The 21,068-nt window shown below is 42.8% G+C and overlaps 1 protein-coding gene across 2 annotated transcripts in view; it reads left to right on the top strand.

Moving 5' to 3' along the window:
* Nucleotides 1-20,744: 20,744 nt before the first annotated feature.
* TENT2 (terminal nucleotidyltransferase 2) overlaps nt 20,745-21,068 on the top strand; it is an 82,859-nt gene continuing 82,535 nt past the window's right edge. Inside the window, exon 1 of one of the 2 annotated variants that reach the window (XM_084629667.1) lies at nt 20,745-20,917. The gene's annotated coding sequence lies outside the window, so the exon portion shown is untranslated. Of the gene's footprint in view, nt 20,918-20,945; nt 21,050-21,068 lie in introns of those variants that run through there. The other variant, XM_084629668.1, reaches the window with a different exon arrangement.

The following is a 21,068-nucleotide window of genomic DNA, read 5'->3' as shown; positions in this document are numbered from 1 at the left end:
TGATAGCATGAATGTGTGTGTGTGTGTGGGGGGGGGGAAACACAGCCTTCAGCCCCCAAGGAATTAACATGTTTTACTGGAAGGGAGGAGGGGACATCATATCTTCCAGTGGCTCCAGAGACCACTACTGTGGTACACTATGGACCACACAAACCACCTGAAACCAGGTATGAGACACAACCATTTGGGCCAGAGCAGGTACGTGCGATGGGGAAGAACTTGGGTTCTCTCAATAGAGAGTCAGGTCTGGACTGGCTCACTAGGACTAGCAGCAGGGTCATCCTTACCCATACACAAAGCACGCAGCTGCATACTGCTCCAGCCGCTGCCCCACCTCTTCCCCAGGCCTCCCCCTTCCCTGCCCCAGCCCCCCTAGCACTCACCGGTGGCACGGCTGAGGCCAGATTGCTGCACTCCCACTGCCGGTGAGTGTAGGCCCAGCCCCCCCCTCCCCCCCGAGCTCTGCAGCCGGGCTGGATATATGAATAGCACCTCCCGCGGAGGCCTGAGGCCAGCCCCCTTGCTTTCCCCCCAGCAGAGGCCTGTCCCCCCGCCACGGGGAGGGGGGGCTGTATAGGGCCCCAGAATTGCTAGGGACGGCTCTGACTAGCAGCATGCTTGCTTTAAGTAAAGAGGATACAATCTCTCTGTTAAGGGAATGTATGAGTGGGAAAGAGTTTGAAGCCCTGCCTGGAAATGTTCAGATAGCCACCATAACAGACATTGCAGAAGTGTACGATGCTGTGTTTAAGGTCTATTATCCACATGAAAATGTTACGGGTAAATACTATTCAGAAAGACAGAGACTGAGGAAAGGCCAGAGAGGTTTCTGGCACAAAAACGGTTGCTATACTGGCTGTCCAGCATGTGTCCTGTGGTTAATGGGTTGGCCACTTGTGATACACCTGATTTTAAGGAAACTCTGATTCAGGGATTGCTGCTTGCTAAAAGGATTTCTTTGGGACCACCACTCCCTGAGAACTGGAGAATAAAATGATGGAGGCATTTGAACTCCAGCGAGAAGACTTCCCAAGTCATTGGAATAAGAAAAAAGTAGCAGCAGTGAAGTGTGATCAAGAGAAGCCAATCAACAAAAATCAAAGGAGAAAAAGGGCAGCTCACACTATAAAAATCAAGCAGCAACAGACTGCCAGAACTCCTCCAGCTAAGACCCAGCTAAGTATAACAAGGAATACAGCAAAGACAACAGGGAATACAACAAAGACATTGCTGCTGATCTGAGAGGTTTTACATCTACTTTCTGGAGAAAGCTTCTAAAATATGAGACCAAGGACCAGGTTCATCACCTTACTATGGAGGAGCTGTTCAGAAAGCTAGCACAATATGAAGGAGGATGCAGTGACATTCCATCAGCACCAAGTCATCAACAATGAGGATGCCAAGCTCTCCCGTCTCCCTCTTTTGTGGCACCTATATACAGCAATGTATGGGGGAGATCTGTGACTACGGTCACACTGAGAGGAGAGTTTGGTAAAATGACACAAGTTATGCTCCTGGATACAGGTGCCACCACAACTAACATCTGCACTCGAGCTGTATCTAAAGTTAGAGAGCTGCCAGTGCAAGAAATTACGGTATTACAAGGTTACAATGGGAAGGAAAGCACTGTTCCTTTCTTAAGACCTATTTCTTCCATTATAGGCACTTAATGACTAAGGCTGCATTTGGCATTCAATGTCTGGATGGATATGGTATTCTGGGCATAGATGTGCCCAAAAGACTAAATGTAATAGTAGGTTTACCAAATAATAAGCTCAGTAAAACAGACATTGAGTTGGGAGGAATCGTTGTGCCATCTTCACATCACGTGGCAGCAGTTAAAGCCCCACAGGCAATCATCATTCCTGAATGGGAAGAAGCAGTGAAGCAAGTTACCAGCCAGCATCCATGAGTCTTTGCAAAAGATAAATTGCAGTGTGGAAGAATCCAGGCCGAAGTCATGGTTGAGGGACCTAACTCCAGGCCTCAAAAACAATATAAATTCTCCAAGGAGACTGAAGAAGGAATATGTAATACCACTGACTCCCTCAAAAATCAGAAGGTGCTGATTGAAATGGATAGTGTCGGCAACTCGCTAATCTGGCCCGCATTAAAATCTGATAAAACCACGTGGAGGTTGACCGTAGATTACCGCAAATTAAATCGGGTTACCCCTAGACTAACATCTGTCATGGCAAAATTTCAAGAAATAATGTCAACTATTGCTGTGAGGGCACAGTGATTCATGGTGTTGGATCTTACAAATGTTTTCTTTTCTATCCCACTGCACCCGAGTGCTTGGCACAAATTTGCATTTATATATCGCAAATTTATATATAGACTTCCCTGTGTCACAAGTACGTATCCAGGATGTGGAGAATCTTAATAGCAGAGACAAAATCATTTGCTATATTGGTGACATCTTAATAGCTACTGTGTCCAGGGAGGAGAACTTGGAGGTTCTAAAAGAGGTGCTACAGGCCACTGAAAGAACTGGCTTCATCATCAGTCCCAGCAAAGCCCAAATGCTACAACAAAGGCTTACTTATCTGGGTCTGGGGCTCAGTATTCAAGGGAGACGACCTGATGCAGCCAGAGTGGAACTAATCAGCAAGATGCCTGCACCGCAAGATATTTCAGCACTTTGGTTGTTCCTGGGCCTGACTGGCTTCTCGAGGGACTTTGTGGAGGATACTCTGAGCTAGCACAGCCCCTCTACCTGCTGTTAAGAAAAGGACAGGAATGGATATGGGGTAAGGAGGAGAAAACTGCCTTCTGTAAACTCAAACAGATACTCCTTCAAGCTCTAGCCCTTGCCTACCCCCAACCAGACAAGCTATACCATCTCCAACTGGCTACCACAGACCATGGATGAAGTGCGGTATTGTTACAACAAAGTGGGACAGGCCTGAAACCTGTGGCCTTTGGGTCCAAGGTTCTGACGGAAATTGAGAAGAGGGAGGTGTTAGTGCTCACCTGGGCACTGAAGCATTGAGACTACCTTACAGGGATGTTTCCTGTTGTATTGAGGACTGTTCACACACTTATCAGGTATGTCCTATCTGAGAAGATTAATGAAGGTTGGGTCTCCAATCCCCGCCTTGCAGGGTAAATACCCATCTGAGTAATTCCCACCTGTCTCGGGAGAGAGCTGATTGCTTTGGCCCACCATCAAGGTCGTTTTGGAGTGGGAAAAAAACAATAAAAGAATACTAACAGTGGGATGGTGGCCAAACCCAGCAAAAGAAGTAGAAAACTACATATGGAACTGTCTGGCATATGCTGCCAACAACCCTGACCACAAAATTGTTAAGGGACCCTGCAGCACCAACCAACTGATGGCACAGACTGCAAATAGACTATATCAGTCCCTTACCATGTTCAGGACAGGGTAACTGATACTGCTTGGTCATAATAGATCCATTTTCGAAATGAGTGGAAGCATATCCAACATGCAATAATACTGCAACCACCACTGTGCGGATGCTGTTTGAATAGACCTTTTCGAGATTTGGGATTCCATCTGTCATTGTATTAGACCAAGGGCCTCATTTCGTGGGGGAAATAGTTAAAACCCTTTGCCAAACCTTCAATATCTGCCAGAGACTCCACATTACAGGCCATCCACTGAGCTCAGGGCTGTGGAAAGGACCAACAGAACTCTCAAGACAGCTCCGAGGAAAATCATCAAAACTTCTGGAAAAAATTGAGACAGAAACCTACTATTTGTGTTTGATGGCCATACGATCATCCATGGGGGTTCATGGATACACTCCGCATGAGATCACAACCGGGCGTCAAATGAAAACACTAGAACAATGGTGGCTAGAAGGGGTGTGTCCCAACCACTACCAGCCACAAGTGCAAATGGTCAAATACATGAACATCTGACTGAATGCCATCAGCAATGCCCAGAAGCAAGTGGCCCTGCAACTAAAATGTAGTATAAGGCAGATGGATAAGAGACTGGGGGGAAATTAAAATTTATAGAGTGGCAAATAGGGGACAAAGTCCTCTCTACATTTTTCTCAAACAAAAACCATTCATTGGGTCCCAAATGGGTGGACCCAGTGGTCATTGTTAACAAAGCTAGCCCTATAATGTATCAGGTGGAGTTAAAGACAGGGAGAAAAAGAATTTTAAAATGGTTCTACTCAACCCAGTTAAAAGCATGGAAGGGGAAATAACTGCATGTCGTCTTCTGATTCTCTCTCTTTCAGGGCTAACTTCTACATCTAAAAATGAAATTCATGTATATACTGTTGTTCTCATATATATTTATAGGTATAAAATGTTTTATAGTTGTTAAAGAAAATGAACATGTGTATTGCAAGGTAAACAAAACCTTCCATCAAAATGAAAGTAATTGGGTTTATATCTATGGCCATGACTCTGAATTGCCTAGTTTGAAACTTCATGGAATAATATCCATGTATGTCTTTAGTCACAACGATATTGCTACGTAGTCTGGAAACAAGAGACCAATAATAAGTCTCCGACGGCTTTCACGGAAAATGATGAAGGGAATCATGAAGCTATCACTGAAGATGGAAAACAGCTTTCATGGGTTCATAAGTTACTATATGAATTTGCGTGGCGGTACAATAATGATTTCTTGGAGGAGTGTTCAAAAAAAATGAGCAATGCAGGAGCCGCGTAAATGCGCCTATATTCAGTCCAACATTCCCTCCACCAGGCCAGATGGAAATTTTAATTTCAATGGGTCTCCAGTACACAGTAAATAATGTAAGTGCGTATCTGAATACTCCATCATTCAGATATCACATTCAATTAACATGTTTTAACTGTACTCAGTTATGTTATGTTAACCATCCTGGCACTAATATGGTTTGTGCTAAAGGAAATGCGTTGTTTCATATCAAATTTGGAAGTGTAAATATACAAGTGCATCCCAATGAAAAGGGAAATTGACATGTAACAAGTTTGTTTGGACTTCAATGTTGTGGTCATCCCTGAACCGAATGTCAGTAACATTGGTCCAGTTGTAAAAAGAGGTGTTAAGCGGTTGTTAATGGTTAACCCAATTTATGCTCTAAAAAAAATAATTATGCCTGTCCAGATTTCATTATCTCAAGCGCATGTAGAATGTATACTCTATGTCATTCCTTTAATATCTGGGTGGCACACATGGCTCAAGGGTGCAGTACCCAAAGCATCCCCTTTACAGGTTCAAAAAAGGGACACAGTAACAACCATATTAGGACGGGTAGGAATGGGGCTAAGTGTCCTCAATATGATAGATCAGCAAGTTTTAGCCAATAAGATTGGGGAACTAGGTTAGCCTCATTAACAAATCCCTTCACAACATCATTAAACCAGTTAAGTGTCATAGAGTACAAGGTTGCCAGCATTCTACCAGGCTGGATGAAGTTGCAGGAGGCAGACCACCTTAATCTGGTAGGAGCCATTCACATCCTGTAATCAAATAGCTCCATGGCATTGATGTGTATCCGGCTCAGGAGTGGGTCCAAAGTGTGGCTAAAGATATTATTAGAAGCAGACTGAGTGGTTTAATCCCTATCGAATTACGAAATGCTCTCTGGGTGAATGCCACTAATGCCTGTGAACAATGTCACCAGGCACAGTGAAGACTAGTCAATTTCTCATATTTACCCGTAATGACACTATTATAGCATATGTCCTCACCCTATTAGATGCCCAAGAGGAATGGATACGTCTTTTGGTGCCCTTAGGTTTAAACCTCAGTAGTTCAGTCCTGCTCCCAATAGAGCTGAACGAAGCGTGCACAATAGGAATGGAGCCTATCAGGGTGTTAATTTACAATCTGTTTAAAGGAGAAAGGACTGGGTTATATATGTGACTCTGGAGTTTTGGAGATCTCTCAGATCTGTCTAAATCCCAACGAGGGCAAATGTAACTATAAACTGCAGCCATCCAGCTCTAACAGCTCAGTGTTAATATTGGTCGATCCTACATGCATATTCTTGCTGGTGCAGGGAGTTCTTAATAAATTCCTATTATAAGATCTCTCATAACCCTTATATTAATTTGTGCCTATGTTCAGTTTTCTCCATCATGGGTTGTGATGTTAATTTTATAAGGTTCCAAATCTCTGTTCAAACTGTTAACATACATTATGTTTTAATCAAATCAAGAGGATATTAAAAAGAATACAATTTGACTCTTTTCATTGGTGGGAAGGTTTATTCAATGGCTCAGTAGATTTAATCAATTCTGGAACATTCTGTTGCATCCGGTAATCATTGTGTTGGTCATCCAATTAATGATTATTATTTACTTAATTGCCCTCACATTTTGGCTAAAAAGAAAGATTAAATATAGTCATAATTATGTATCAGTTCCCTCTTTTAAATTTAGTCTAAATTTGTTGTGACGGCATTGAAGACAGAGTCCTTCAATCTGTCAAGGAGGGGAAACTGTACGGGAAAACTATTATGTTATGTATTCTAACTGTATATTGTGTTACGGTATTGTTTTAAGCATTTGTTCACAATTGCCATTTTGAATTCTGTAAAGTTGTTGTTTGGGAGCCACATTGGTCTCCCTTCTTGTTGGGCTTTTAGCACCCTTTTCCTGTAAGGTGGGAAAAGATCCAGCAATTCTGCCTGGAAGACAAGAGAGTATATAAGCTCCTTTCACAGGCTATAGGATACTGGCCATCATGGTGGCAGTCTGTGTCTGTGTCAGTCATCAGTCGTCGTGAGCAGTCTCCAAGAGGCAACACATCAACTCACCCCGACTTACCTGAGATTGAGGGATTCTGGTTCAGCAGCTGATTTGATCCGTGTTCCTCCTGTGCACATCACCGGCACAGTAGGAGGCACTGTAGGAAGTCTGGGTAGTCCATCGCACCGGAGCTGTGGCAATCAGTCGGACATGACCCTCCCTCCGTGACTGATGTCTCGTCTGTAAAGTATAGATTTCTTGACTGTTAGTCCTTAACATCTGTAAGGGCTAGAGGGCTTCACACCCTTGATTCCAAACCACCGAGTGTTCTTTACTTGCCTGTACCTAATAAACTGTCTTTTCGTTCACTTTTAATCTTGTCCTTCTTCTGTTTCACTGAGACCATAAGTGACAGACCCTAAATCAGGGATAATCCGAACTTCCATCATTAGCAGGGGTCCTTTAATACCCCCTTTGATTCCTTTTTCCCTAACAGTAGTACTTTTAATCAAATTCAGTTCAAGTAGAGGAAACAGCACTCTGAGGCTAAAATGGCCAAGGGAAAAATTCTGTCTTGGTTTCTATCCCTGTAGCCCTGTCATAAATATAAAGGGAAGGGTAAACCCCTTTGAAATCCCTCCTGGCCAGGGGAAAGCTCCTCTCACCTGTAAAGGGTTAAGAAGCTAAAGGTAACCTCGCTGGCACCTGACCAAAATGACCAATGGGGAGACAAGATACTTTCAAAAGCTGGGAGGAGGGAGAGAAACAAAGGGTCTGTGTCTGTCTGTAGTCGTCTTGGCCAGGGACAGAACAGGAATGGAGTCTTAGAACTTTTAGTAAGTAATCTAGCTAGGTATGTGTTAGATTATGATTTCTTTAAATGGCTGAGAAAAGAATTGTGCTGAATAGAATAACTATTTCTGTCTGTGTATCTTTTTTGTAACTTAAGGTTTTGCCTAGAGGGTTCTCTATGTTTTTGAATCTAATTACCCTGTAAGATATCTACCATCCTGATTTTACAGGGGGGATTTCTTTATTTCTATTTACTTCTATTTTTTATTAAAAGTCTTCTTGTAAAACACTGAATGCTTTTTCATTGTTCTCAGATCCAAGGGTTTGGGTCTGTGGTCACCTATGCAAATTGGTGAGGCTTTTTATCCAACATTTCCCAGGAAAGGGGGGGTGCAAGTGTTGGGAGGATTGTTCATTGTTCTTAAGATCCAAGGGTCTGGGTCTGTAGTCACCTAGGCAAATTGGTGAGGCTTTTTACCAAACCTTGTCCAGGAAGTGGGGTGCAAGGTTTTGGGAAGTATTTTGGGGGGAAGGACGCGTCCAAACAGCTCTTCCCCAGTAACCAGTATTAGTTTGGTGGTGGTAGCGGCCAGTCCAAGGACAACGGGTGGAATATTTTGTACCTTGGGGAAGTTTTGACCTAAGCTGGTAAAAATAAGCTTAGGAGGTTTTTCATGCAGGTCCCCACATCTGTACCCTAGAGTTCAGAGTGGGGGAGGAACCTTGACAAGCCCAATTGAGAATAAATAAGACTTCAGGGGTATATTGGCTCTAAATTTGGTCTGAAGTCTTTGTTTATATGCTTGGAAGGAATAACGATGCAAGTATAGTCCTGAAAAATATTACACAAATGGAAGTGACAGTTCTATGCTTATTGGCACTCACATTACTATTTCTGTGTGAACATACTGCCTGCACTACAAGCCCCACCTGGATACTGAAATATAAACTGTGTTTTTTCTGGTTAATGCATCATCCTCAGTAATAGAGACTGTCGTTAGGTATTCTGTTAGTAATGTGCATCCATGAACAAAATCCAGTTTGCCTTCACAACGCTGTATCTGTTGTACAGTGCTAACAGGAGTGAGCAGTAATTAAATCTTATCTGCTTACTTGAGTAGTTAAAATCTTATTCTGAATTTTCACAGGCACTGATCTGTTTAATAATGTGACTTTTTCCAGTTTTCTTCTAACCATAAATATATTTTAAAGCTGTTGATTTAAAGGTTGTATTGATATGTATAGCCTTGTAGATTTGTCTCTCTGGTATCCCTGGCAGGTCATTTGATCAGGGGTATTGCAAGTTTGAGGGTTAAGACATTGCCAAATAAAACGTGTAAACTAAAAACTTGGTCTAGCCCAATAAGCTTATAAACTGGACTCTTTCCTTTCTTCAGAGGCTTTTTCGGGGGTGGGGGCATGAAGTCCACATGAGAAGTCCATCATGAGATTAGGGTTACCATATGTCCGGATTTTCCTGAACATGACTTCTTTTTTTGGTCCTCCAATCTCCGTCTGGGCAGACAAATGTCTGGGATTTGCTATTGCTACCCTTACTTCTGAGCTGCCTTCAGAGCTGGGCAGCCAGAGAGGGGTGGCTGCTGGCTGACCGCCCAGCTCTGAAGGCAGTGCCACCGCCAACAGCAGCGCAGAAAGAGAGGTGACATGGTATGGTAATCGAGGTCCCTTCCAGTTCTACAATTCTATACCATTGTATGGTACCATGCTGTACTACATAGTATCATATCATACCAAGCACTTTTTTGGGGGTCATGACAGCCTGAAATATTTTCAAAGGGGGACCCAGCAAAAATGTTGAGAATTATGCACTGGAAAACCTGGGCCCTATTCCCAGCTCTGCCACTGTATGAGACCTTAGGCAAATCATATCACCTTGTGGTGCCTCTGTTTTCCCACTGTCAAAAGGGAATAATTATTGAGAGGAAGGATGATCCAATGGTTAGGGTAGCATCTTCGGTCTTTAGAAACCTAGAAGTGCCTGCTCTGCCACAGACTTCCTATGCGACCTAGGACAAGTCATTTAGTTTCTCTGCTTCAGTTCCCCATTTGTAAAATGAGATAATAGTACCTCCTTGCCTCACATGGAGGCTATGACGATAAATGCATTAAGGACTGTGAGGCATTGGAGTGACTGGGGCTGTATAAATACCTTAGATAGATGAGTAGATGAATGCTGTTTGTTATTTTGTGGCATAGTTTTCTCCAGAAGCTTCTGTCTTGAGGTAGAAGTGATTGGGCTGGTTTCTTTATAATGGCCATGACAGATGGTCCTCTTGCCTCTTAGTTCCTGGTAAGTGGATTCATAAGAGTAAATCAGCTACTGGCAAGTAGTTCTGTATTAGAGCAGTGCAAATAACTGATTTTTTCGGTTTGCTAGCAGGTCTGAAAAAATTTCTGTTTAGGTTAAACCAAAAATTTTCAGAATTTTCAGCGAATTGAAAGTGGGAAAAATAATTTGTGATTGCACAAAATGTTTTGATTAACCCAAAACAAAACATTTACGGCATTGTTAATAAAAGAAAAGTAAATGAAGGGCTAGATTCACAAAAACCAAGAAGGGGAAGGTCTTATACGGAAGAGTCCAGTGGAATGCAGGAGACCCAGGTTTGAATCCCTGCACAGGAGCAGGGAATGGAGCCCAGGTGCCCTCACCTTCTAAGTGAGTGTCCAAACCACCATGCTATAGAGTCAGTCTCATGCACTTTCTCTAACCCAATGACTATTCAAGTATTTCATATAAAATGGAAAAGCTTCAGTAGGAGAGACTGAGAAAGCCCCACTTTAGAATAGCCAACAGCCTCGTAGTTAGGGTGTTCATGTGGGAGGGAAGAGAGATGTGGGCTCAAGTCTGAGTTTCCCAGATCCCAGGTGCATACCCTAACCAGTGGGCTATTGAGTATAAGGGGGCAACCATAACTGCTTTTATGAAGAGTTCCAAAATCCCCTTGTGAATCTAGCAGGAACATTGTTTTTATAATGTTGAATTGGTTCACTTTGACATTTCAGAAATGTTTTCTTTTTCCTTTTCATCCAAAACAGTTTGCCAAAATTGATACACATTCTGGTGGACTTGAATCTGCAGTTATGGGCAAAAAAACAAAAAACCAACAACCCAGAGATACCAAAGAATTAAAAAAATTAATGGTGAAACTAAAAAAAAAAAAAAATCACAATTAATCACAGTTTTAATCACAGTATTAAACAATAATAGAATACCACTTATTTAAATATTTTTGGATGTTTCTACATTTTCAAATATATTGATTTCAATTACAACACAGAATACAAAGTATACAGTGCTCACTTTATATTATTTTTGACTACAAATATTTGCACTGTAAAAATGATAAACAAAAGAAATAGTATTTTTCAATTCATCTCATACAAGAACTGTAGTGCAATCTCGTTATCATGAAAGTGCAACTTACAAATGTAGAATTTTTTTAGATAACTGCATGCATAAATAAAACAGTGTACAACTTTAGAGCCTACAAGTCCACTCAGTCCTACTTCTTGTGCAGCAAATCACTAAGACAAACAAGTTTGTTTACATTTACGGGGGATAATGCTGTCTGCTTTTTATTTACAATGTCACCTGAAAGTGAGAAACATTCACATGGCACTGTTGTAGCTGGCGGTGCAAGGTATTTACATGCCAGAGGTATTTACAATGTCACCTGAAAGTGAAAAATGGCATTTGCATGGCATTGTTGTAGCCAGCAATGCAAGGTATTTACATGCCAGATATGCTAAACATTTGTATGCCCCTTTCATGCTTTGACCACAAATCCAGAGGACATGCTTCTATGCTGATGATGGAAGCATGGAAGAATGTTCTCTGGAATGGTGGCCGAAGCACGAAGGGGCATACAAAGTTTAGCATATCTGGCATGTAAATACCTTGCATTGCTGGCTACAACAATGCCATGCAAATGCCATTTTTCACTTTCAGGTGACATTGTAAATAAGAAGCAGACAGAGATTGGTCTTGTAGGCTCTAAAGTTTTATATTGTTTTGTTTTTGAGTGCAGTTATGTCAAAAAAAATCTACATTTGTAAATTGCACTTTCATTAAAGAGATTGCACTATAGGGTTGTATGAGGTGAACTGAAAAATGCTATTTCTTTTGTTTATCTTTTTTACAAGTGCAAATATTTCTAATTAAATATAATAATGAACACTGTACAGTTTGTATTGTGTGTTGCAACTGAAATCAATAGATTTGAAAATGCAGAAAAACATCCAAAAATATTCATAATTTCAATTGGTATTCTGTTATTGTTTAACAGTGCGATTAAAACTGTGATTCATTTTTTAAAATGAGTTAATTTGTTTTGTGTTAATCACTTGAGTTAACTGAGATTAATTGACAGCCCTAAAAATAAAATTAATCCTGCTCTATTAACTATCCTTGCCTGTCCAAGAATGACTCCAGTTGCTTTGTCTCTTCTCCCTGCCACCAGGAAATTTTCTTTGAAGCCCCTTCCTTTGGTACACACTATTGCTTTCTCCATCGTCTGTTTGACACTTTCCTCTTGGCCACAATCCTCAAACTCTCATATTTGTTGAAATTAAACTACATGCCAGCTGCAGATTGCAGCAACGGATGCTTTAAACATTCACTTGCCTCTTTTTTTTTTAAAGAATCTAATCTGAAATGGCAGAGTTGATTATGCTTTTTTTTTTTATATAAAAAAAGCATAGTTTGCCACAGCCTGGAATAAGCACATAGTGAAATACATATGCTGAATGCAACAGAGCCTTAAAACGCTTCTTAAAGAAACAATCAATTTGATTTTTTTTAAATTGACTAAAAAACATTTTTCTTGATAGAGAATTCTTTAAAGTAGCATGTCCTGAAACTTAATTTTTTAATTGATTTTTAAGAGGATTTTTCTGTTCCCTTTTGACTTTCAGAAGAGTCTTTTGAGTAAGTCTGGGAGCAACACCAAATATGTTTTGGATGACTACCACTACTACCTCTCTCTCTCTCTCTGTGCAAAAATTTGCTGGCTACCTGTTTAATGTCAGTTTTAGTGCTCTTACTAGTAAATACCTGCATGTCCTGAGGAAGGCATTCAGCATCAAAGAAAACAATTAAACTGACTATTTATAGAATGATGCCAAAGGCAAAAAGTAAACAATCAAAAAAATATTCTTCCTTATGTTTCAGTTATGGTAATCTGAGGGGTTGCTCCTAAAAGTAAGTATGAAAGATTTAGATGAAAATGTGACTTCAAATTGTTAGTGTCTCTTTAAGATAAACCTTGCAAATATATTATTGTGACAGTCACACTTGAAAAATATGTCCCTTGTACTTAACAGATGTTGTAAAGACCCCAAGACATCTATTTTTAAAAACTACTTAAACTGCTAAGAAAAAAAAGCATTGCAGTCCTCCTTAAGGTAAAATCTTCTGCTGACTTCTTCAGTGAAAGATTTGGCTGAATACGCATGGGGTTTTGTTTGTTAGAACAAGGTGTGCAAAAAAAAGGAATGTTACAAGTAAAGTTGTATTTGTTTGGCCAAGATTCAATACAACTTCAAAGACCATTATCGGGCTGCAAGAACTTAATCCCACCCCCTGACCACATAACTGTGATTCAGACTTCTTAAATTCTGCATTGTAATTATTTGCTTCTAACCTGGTTTCTCAGCTTCCAGGTTTTTGAAAACACAGCTGGCAGATGTAAAAAATCAGAACAAATACCTTCCTCTCCTGAAAAAGTCTTGAAAAAATTAACAATGCAGCTCTCCTCCACAGAGCAACGAGGATTCATTACTACACTGCTGTGTAGTACTTTATAAGCACAGTACAACCTCAGAGTTACAAACACCTCAGGAATGGAGGTTGTTTGTAACTCTGAACAAAATTATCATCCTCTAACCTTATTTACCCGCCTTCAGAAAAGTTAGAGTATAAAATGTATACAAAAATCTGTTATAGGTGTTAGAATTTGATCCCTGAAGTTAAGGACTTTCAGTGAGTGGAAGGTAAAACAACATAATTCATGGCTTCGTTCTTCAGGGGAGAGCCCAAAAGCCCTTGGCAATGAGACCAACCACAGTCTGCAGTAAGCATACAATAACTTCAATACTGCTAGCAGGATAGTGGCCATAAGTTGCTATGCCTTGATCCTCCTGGCTGAGGAACCCTGGTCTGCCATGCAAGTTTCTGACCAGCATAGAGGACCTTCCATTTCAGGAATTTTAACCACTACAGTGGGGAGACTGACATCCATTCTTGTCAAGAGGAAGTTCCCTTCCAGCTACAGAGGCAAAGCCCTTTCCAACATCAAGTGAGCCAATCTTCCCAGAAGCACCTTTCCTTCCAATAAAAATCTAATTATTCACACGAACTGTTTGCCTCTGTCTCTCAGGTAATTTTGTCACATTAGGCTACAAGCAGCAAGTTTGACAGGACAATCTTGAAAGACAGCTCCACATTTTGATTCATAAGTCACATCTAAAATCTCCAGTTTTGTGTAGGAAAAGATTCCGATTGGTCTTTCTACAATATTGAGTTTTCACAAAATGCCCGGTTGTCATGGTTGCTTTCATTTGACATTAGGGTATCCTGGATCTAGATTAATAGTTACTAAATACGTACAACATAAGGGGTGTCTTCAATTTAGAAAAAAATAGGCACACTATTCCACTCCTTGCGCCTTCATGTAAATAAACAAATTTGCATGCAGCCTTGGTAGATTCCACAGCTGTGAAAATTTGCTTGCCAGTGAACCAGCTCTACACCACATCCTCTGCAAAATCCCAGCCTCCAAGAAATATGCAGCTTCTCCTCTAGCTGTTAGGCTTCACACACCACATGACACCATTCCCCAGACTATTTCAGAAGAGTCTACAGGGCTGTTTACTGGTAATGTATTATCCCTATCTTGACAGCAGGGTCATGTTAGGTCATTCAAGAAAATTTACGGTAGTAGATAAAGGAGGAACATACCAGTCAAGGAGTCCCCATCTCACCTTGCTGTCTCCAGTAACAATCACAGGCTGCAGGTGCTTTAGTAGAAGGCATGGGGGCTCCTCCAAAACCTCACACTAGTCAAGGCTGTGGGCTTCCCCAGAGATGAAGTTTAATTTCACATTGCTGGAGCTGACAGCTATTAATCTCACCTGCAGGGTTTTCCTCCTTCTTATAAAATCCAAAGTTATCCAAGGCTTAATCAACAACGCCATGAAAGTATACATTAATTGCTAACAAGGAGCCTGATCTCATTTTGTTCTCAGTGTACAGAATTACCCCAATATCTCTTCATCTGCTGGGTAAGGACAATATTTTAGTAAACTTCTTACACCACAGTTTCCTGTTCAGAAGACAACTTCTTTATTGCACATGAGGAAACAGTAGCCTGATGTTCATAAATAACAGTAGCCTTGAACAGTAGCCTGATGTTCATAAATAACTTCATTATTTCAGTCTCTACTGAACTTCAAGCGAGCTTAAATCTATATATTACACACTATAAGCTGCATTAGAAGAACATTAAGATTATGAAGTCTAGCACAGAAAAGTTAGGAAACACCAGAATTAAGGTTATTTGAGCAACCTTGTGCATATCCATTATGATACAATCTTCAATGATATGATTATACTACTTTTTCCACAGGACCAGTGTACATGGTGCGCACTGAATGAACAGCTATTCAGCATTTTGATTTTACACTCTTCAAACCCTGCTTTGAAGACAGAATTATTTTCCTCAGAGGCTTTTCTATGGGACTTTGCTCTATATTGTCTGAGTAGCTCACAGACATTAAGGTATATTCTCAAAACCTCTGTGAGGTGAGGGGTTGGTATTATTCCTATTTTACAGATGGAGAACTGAAGCAGAGAGAGATTAAGATCAAAAGTATCCTTTAATTTAGGGTGCCCAATTTGACATTCCTAGGACCTGATTTTTCAGAATACTTAGCATTGTATAGCATGTTAAATGTACAAAACACAGCTCTCTTTGACTTCAGTTGCAGCTGTGAATGTTGAGCACTTCTGCAAATCAGACCTCAGGGTCTCAAGATGGGCATCCAGAAAATGAGGAACAAATTTAGTGGCAACCTGTGAAAAGTCTGGTTTAAATAACTAGCCCCGCATCACCCAGGAACTCTGCGTTAGAAGGGTGGAATACAATCCATTTCTCCGAAGCAGCATTCAACTGCCTTAACCATGAGACTGACAAGGTGAATGAGGTAATATCTTTTATTGGACCAACTTCTGTTGGTGAACAGCCTTGTTCACTACTCAACTCTGATTTATCCCCAGGGCACGGTCCACCCTGTGCACTGAATGATGCAGGTGTCCTGTGGTGCATCCCAGTCTCTTTTCCCCTCCTATCATCTTATTCCAATCAAGCCATGGGTCAGAGCTGGAATCAGAGTTGGGAGTCAAAAACCAGGGGCAAGCATCACTATATATAAATCCATGAGTGCAAATGTGGTTGTCCCATCTCAAAAAAAGATATATTGGAATTGGAAAAGGTATGGAAAAGGGCAAAAAAATGATTATGGGTGTGGAACAGCTTCCTTATGAGAAGAGATTAATAAGACTGGGACTTTTCAGATAGGAAAAGAGATGACTAAGGGGGGATATGATTGAGGTCTTTAAAATCATGAGTGGTGTGGAGAAAATAGATAAGGAAGCGTTATTTACTCCTTCTCATAACATAAGAACTAGGGGTCACCAAATGAAATTAATAGGCAGCAGGTTTAAAACAAGGTGAATTAATTTGAATGAAGAAGACAGGAGTTGTGGTTTTAGCCATGTTGGTCCTAGGATATTAGAGAGACAAGGCAGGTGAGGTCAGGGTGGATAAAAATCAATGATTTTTTTTAATGGATTTTTTTTTATAAAATGCTTTTTGACGAAAAAACCTCAATAATAAAATAAATAAATAAATAAATATCTAAAGATAGTTTTAATTAAGATGCATTGTAGCTCAAAGATATCTCATCATGGAATAGGGATTATAAATTCTAATTCTATAATGTGGGACAATATATTCATGTAATGTTTAAGAAAAGTTTTTGTAAATGAGTTTCAATAGTTCATGGATTAGGGACCCAACCTTATGAGGTTCCAGGGGCTTCTGTATAGATTATTTAGGTCAGGGGTCGGCAACCTTTCAGAAGTGGTGTGCCAAGTCTTCATTTATTCACTTTAATTTAAGGTTTCGCGTGCCAATAATACATTTTAACATTTTTTACGTCTCTCGCTATAAGTCTATATATTATATAACTAAACTATTGTTGTATGTAAACAAGGTTTTCAAAATGTTTAAGAAACTTCATTTAAAATTAAATTAAAATGCTGATCTTACACCACTGGCCCGCTTAGCCCGCTGCTGTCCTGGGATTCCGTTCACCTAGGCCAGCAGCAGGCTGAGCGGGGCCTGCGGCCGGGACCCCGGCTGGCAAGGGCCCAGCAGCCAGAACTCCGGATCGACAGTGGGCTGTGCGGGGCCAGCGGCTGGGACCCCAGTCCAGCAGTGGGCTGAGCGGCTCAGCCCGCTGCCGGTCTGGGGGCTGTCCGCCAGCTCCTGCCAGCCAGAGTCCCAGCTACCGGCCCCGCTGCCGGTCTGGGGTCCCGGCCCTGTCCACATAGAGTAGGTACCTACCTTCTCCCTGGTTCTAGCCATTCTCTTCCTCCCTTTGCACTGAGATGAGGGTGGGAGTGCGCTGAGTACGGGGCTGGGAGTGAAGCAGCAGGCTGGGGAGTGGGGTGCAGGGTCTGGCCAGGAGCTAGACTGAGGGAGGGGGCTCATCATAGAATCAGGGCTGGGGCAGGAGGTTTGGGTGTGGAGCGCTTACCTGGGCAGCTCCCATTTGGTGCGAGGGGTGCAAGTGGGAATGTGGGGGTGTGTGTGTGCAGGAGCTCCCGTTTGGTGCTCAGGGTGGGAGGTGGGGATGTGGGGGGTACAGGAGTCAGGGCAGGGGGCTGGGGGCGTGTGAGTAGGGTGGAGGAGTCAGGGTTGGGGGGGCTGGGTATTTGTAGGGGGTGCCGGAGTCAGGGCTGGGGTTTTGGGGGGTGTATGGGTCAGGGTATGGGGCTAGGGTGTGTGGGGGGTTCAGGGGTCAGGGCACAGGGCTGGGTGTGTGTGACGGGGGTGCAGGGGTGAGGGCGGAGGGCTAGGAGTGTGTGAGGGGGTTGCAAGGGTCAGGGCAGAGGGTTGGGGGTGTGGGCTGGGGTCGTGGGGGTGCTCCCAGACCCCTGGCCTGAGCAGCTCATGGCAGGGGGCTGGAGGGAATATGCTGATTCCACCCCCTTCCCCAAGGTCCCCGGAGCACAGAGCGCGAGTGCGCTGTGGCTTCGCTTTTCCATCTCCCGCTCCGTAGTAAGGGCCGCCAGCTGATCGGCCGCAGGGAGGGAGAGAAGGAGGGGCAGGAACCCAGCATGCTGGGGGAAGAGGCGCGGCAAGGGGGAAGCTTGCCTGCCCTGAAAATCTATAATGGCAGCAGGCCGTAAAAGAGACAGAGTTTGGGAATATTTGAATGGAGTTCCTCTACTTGTGGGTCGGGCAGGCAAGTGTGCAAGATGCAAACAGTGCAACAAAGAAATGCAAGACCTGGTTGCCCGAATAAAACAACATCATGAGAAGTGTTCCTTCTCAGGAAGAAACTGCGTTGAAGATGACGAAAAGAACATGTCTGAACATGCAGGATCTTCAGGTTGGTAAACTTTATTATTTCATAATTCTTTCTTAAGAACTGCCTTTCTTCCTTCTTGAATTCTCATGTTTGAGCAAAAAATATAGTTGTTACTCTATGGTACTATCATTTTAGATGAAGTTGTAATAAAAAAGAGCTGAAATAGGCAGATCTTTCTTTTACAATTTCACCTTTAAAGTAGTACCGAATATCAGTGAACGCAATGAGTAATATTAAATGAGCGAAATGGTAATAATAATTAAATAACTGCATTGACTTATTTTGTTTAGGAGAATCCATTCTCAACATACAGGATTCTGAAGAGTATCCACCTTCAAGATCACCATCATTTTCTATAGTTTTAGGGTTATCTGCCAACGATAGTGTTTCAGTCACATCATGTATGTCACATAGCCACAGTATATCACCTGCAGCAAAAAGAAAAAAATCTCCATCATCCAGAAACAACCATAAAAAGTTTGTGATAAGAACCAGCAGGTTACAAAAAGAGGTAATTGATGAAAAAATTGCCCGGTTTGTTTATGCAAAAACTCTCCTTTCCGTATGATTAAGAACCCACACTTCATTAACATGGTTCAGTCATTAAGACCAGGATACAGTCCACCCAACAGAGCAGATGTCGCAGGCAAATTGCTGGATAAAGTGTATGAAAGAGAAATTGAGCAGTGTGCAAAAGGTCTAGCGGGTGAAATTGTTAACCTGAGTCTTGATGGGTGGAGCGATATCCACAATGATCCTGTTGTGTGTGCTTATGCGACAACAGAAGAAGGGAATGTCTTCCTTGCAGAAACAATTGATACATCAGGAAATGCACACACAGCCGAATACTTACAAGTAGCAGTAAAAACCTATAACAAACTGTGAAAAAAAATTCAAATGTCTAGTACGCAGCTTGGTCACAGACAATACTGCAAATATATCCAAGATGGGAAGAAATTTAGAAGAGAGTCCCAGGCTAACAACATACGGTTGCAGTGCTCATTTGATGCACCTCCTGGTCAAAGACTTCAGTGTTTCAGAAATAAAGGCTAATGTTGTTGAAATTGCAAAATACTTCCGTAACAACCACTTTACAGCAGCTGCTCTGAAAAAAGTGGGAGGAACCAAGCTAACTCTCCCACAAGACATGCAATGGAACTCAGTAGTGGACTGTTTTGGGCACTATATTAAGAACTGGCCTAATCTGATGACAGTTTGTGAACAAAATCGTGAAAAAATAAATGGCACTGTCACAGCCAAAGTTCTCAACATTGGGCTTAAGAGAAATGTTTAACCCATGCTGAGTACCCTGAAGCCTATTTCTGTAGCCTTGAACAAAATGCAGGTTTTGTTTTATTGCTGATGCTGTTGAAATTTGGAAGGAACTGATTGAGATCTTAAAAAGAGAAATATGCAATGACAGAGTTAAATTACATGCATAAAAAAACCAAAAGGGACAAGCACTGTCATCTATTTTTTCACGATATTCATACTATAGAATTAGAATTTATAATCCCTATTCCATGATGAGATATCTTTGAGCTATAACGTATCTTAATTAAAACTATCTTTAGAAATGTTTTTCCTCAAAAAGTATGTTATTAAAAAAATCCAATTTAAATAAAAAAAAATCAGATTTTTTTTTTATTTAAAAAAAAAATCATTGATTTTTATCCCCCCGGGGGCGTGCGATCTACATCAGCGGGAGCAATTTAGCAGCACAGACCGTTACAAAGTTTAGGTTGACATAAGCTGCCTTAGGCCAATCTAACTCTGTAGTGTAGACCAAGCCTTAGTCTGCAAAGTTTTTCAGTGCCAATCCATCCCCGAGTTCAAAAAACAAGCTCTCTCTAGTGCTGTGTTTATACTTTCCAATTCTAGGTACTGGGCCCTAAACGACCAGCTCTTCTCATCCCATCCTCAAAAGTCTGTACACGCGCCTAGCAGCCTCAGATGAAGCCCTTCCGAGGAGAAGGGACGTTAGGAAAGGGGAGAAAGTGTTTAGACTTGAGGAAATGAGGAAAGCAGCCTCGTTTTTAGCGCAGCGACAGTCCAAGGACAAGCTGCCAACAGATGAACATATTCCTACAGGACAGGGTTAGCGGCAAGGAGCTGTTCCCGAGCCCTCTTTGCCAATTCCACCGCCCAGGCCTCTGCCCTACAGCGTCCAGCCGCCGCGGCGGGATCATTTCAGCCGGCGCGGGGGCCGGCTCACCTCTTGAAGCACAAACTCTGTGTGCCCCAAGGGTAAGTGGCAACGCCGGGACCGAAGTGATCATGAGGCAGCAGATCATTGAACCCGTTGCCGCAGCGCCGCCTAGCGGCTGAGCTCGCACCGCAGGCTCCAGGAGGCTCACGCCGCTGCAGCAGGAGCGCGGAGGGCTGTGCCCGCTCCCAGAAAGTTCATCCCAGGGCGGGGGCGGCCCCTAAAAGGCTCGCTCGTCCCCGCGCGCACAGGCAGGGAACAGAAAAAAACGACGCAGCCACGCCTCTTCTGCACCAGAGGGGGTGCTGCGCATGCGCACGGTGACCCGCCCGAGGCCGGGGACGGGAGGGGCACAGCGCTGACGTCGTGCCGGCGCTTTCTGGATCCGGGTCAGAGGGCGGCTCTCAGCTGGGTAGCCCCTGGCCCGGTTGACTTCCGGCGAACCCCTGCCGGCGGAAAGCAGAGCGAGCCGCCCGCCGCTGACCGCCCGGGGCCGGCACGGCGCTGTGTCCTATGCGGGGCTGGCGAGGCCCCGGCTCCTCCATTGCCAGTCCCTGCCCTCGGACTGGAGTAAGTGTCCCGGGCCGGGCGCCTGCCGCGGGGTCCTCTGCCGGGGGTGGCCGCGGGTGAATCGCTGCTCAGGACACACGGGAGGGGCCAGGGCCCCGCGCTCCGTCCCCGCCGCTTGCTGCTGGGACAGAGGTATTGCGCCGGGGGGTAC

The sequence above is a fragment of the Lepidochelys olivacea genome (assembly GCF_965140295.1).
Source record: "Lepidochelys olivacea isolate rLepOli2 genome assembly, chromosome: 5".
NCBI classification, from domain to species: domain Eukaryota; kingdom Metazoa; phylum Chordata; order Testudines; family Cheloniidae; genus Lepidochelys; species Lepidochelys olivacea.
Note: the sequence above shows the minus strand (reverse complement) of the source record. Positions and strands in the feature narration are given on the sequence as shown.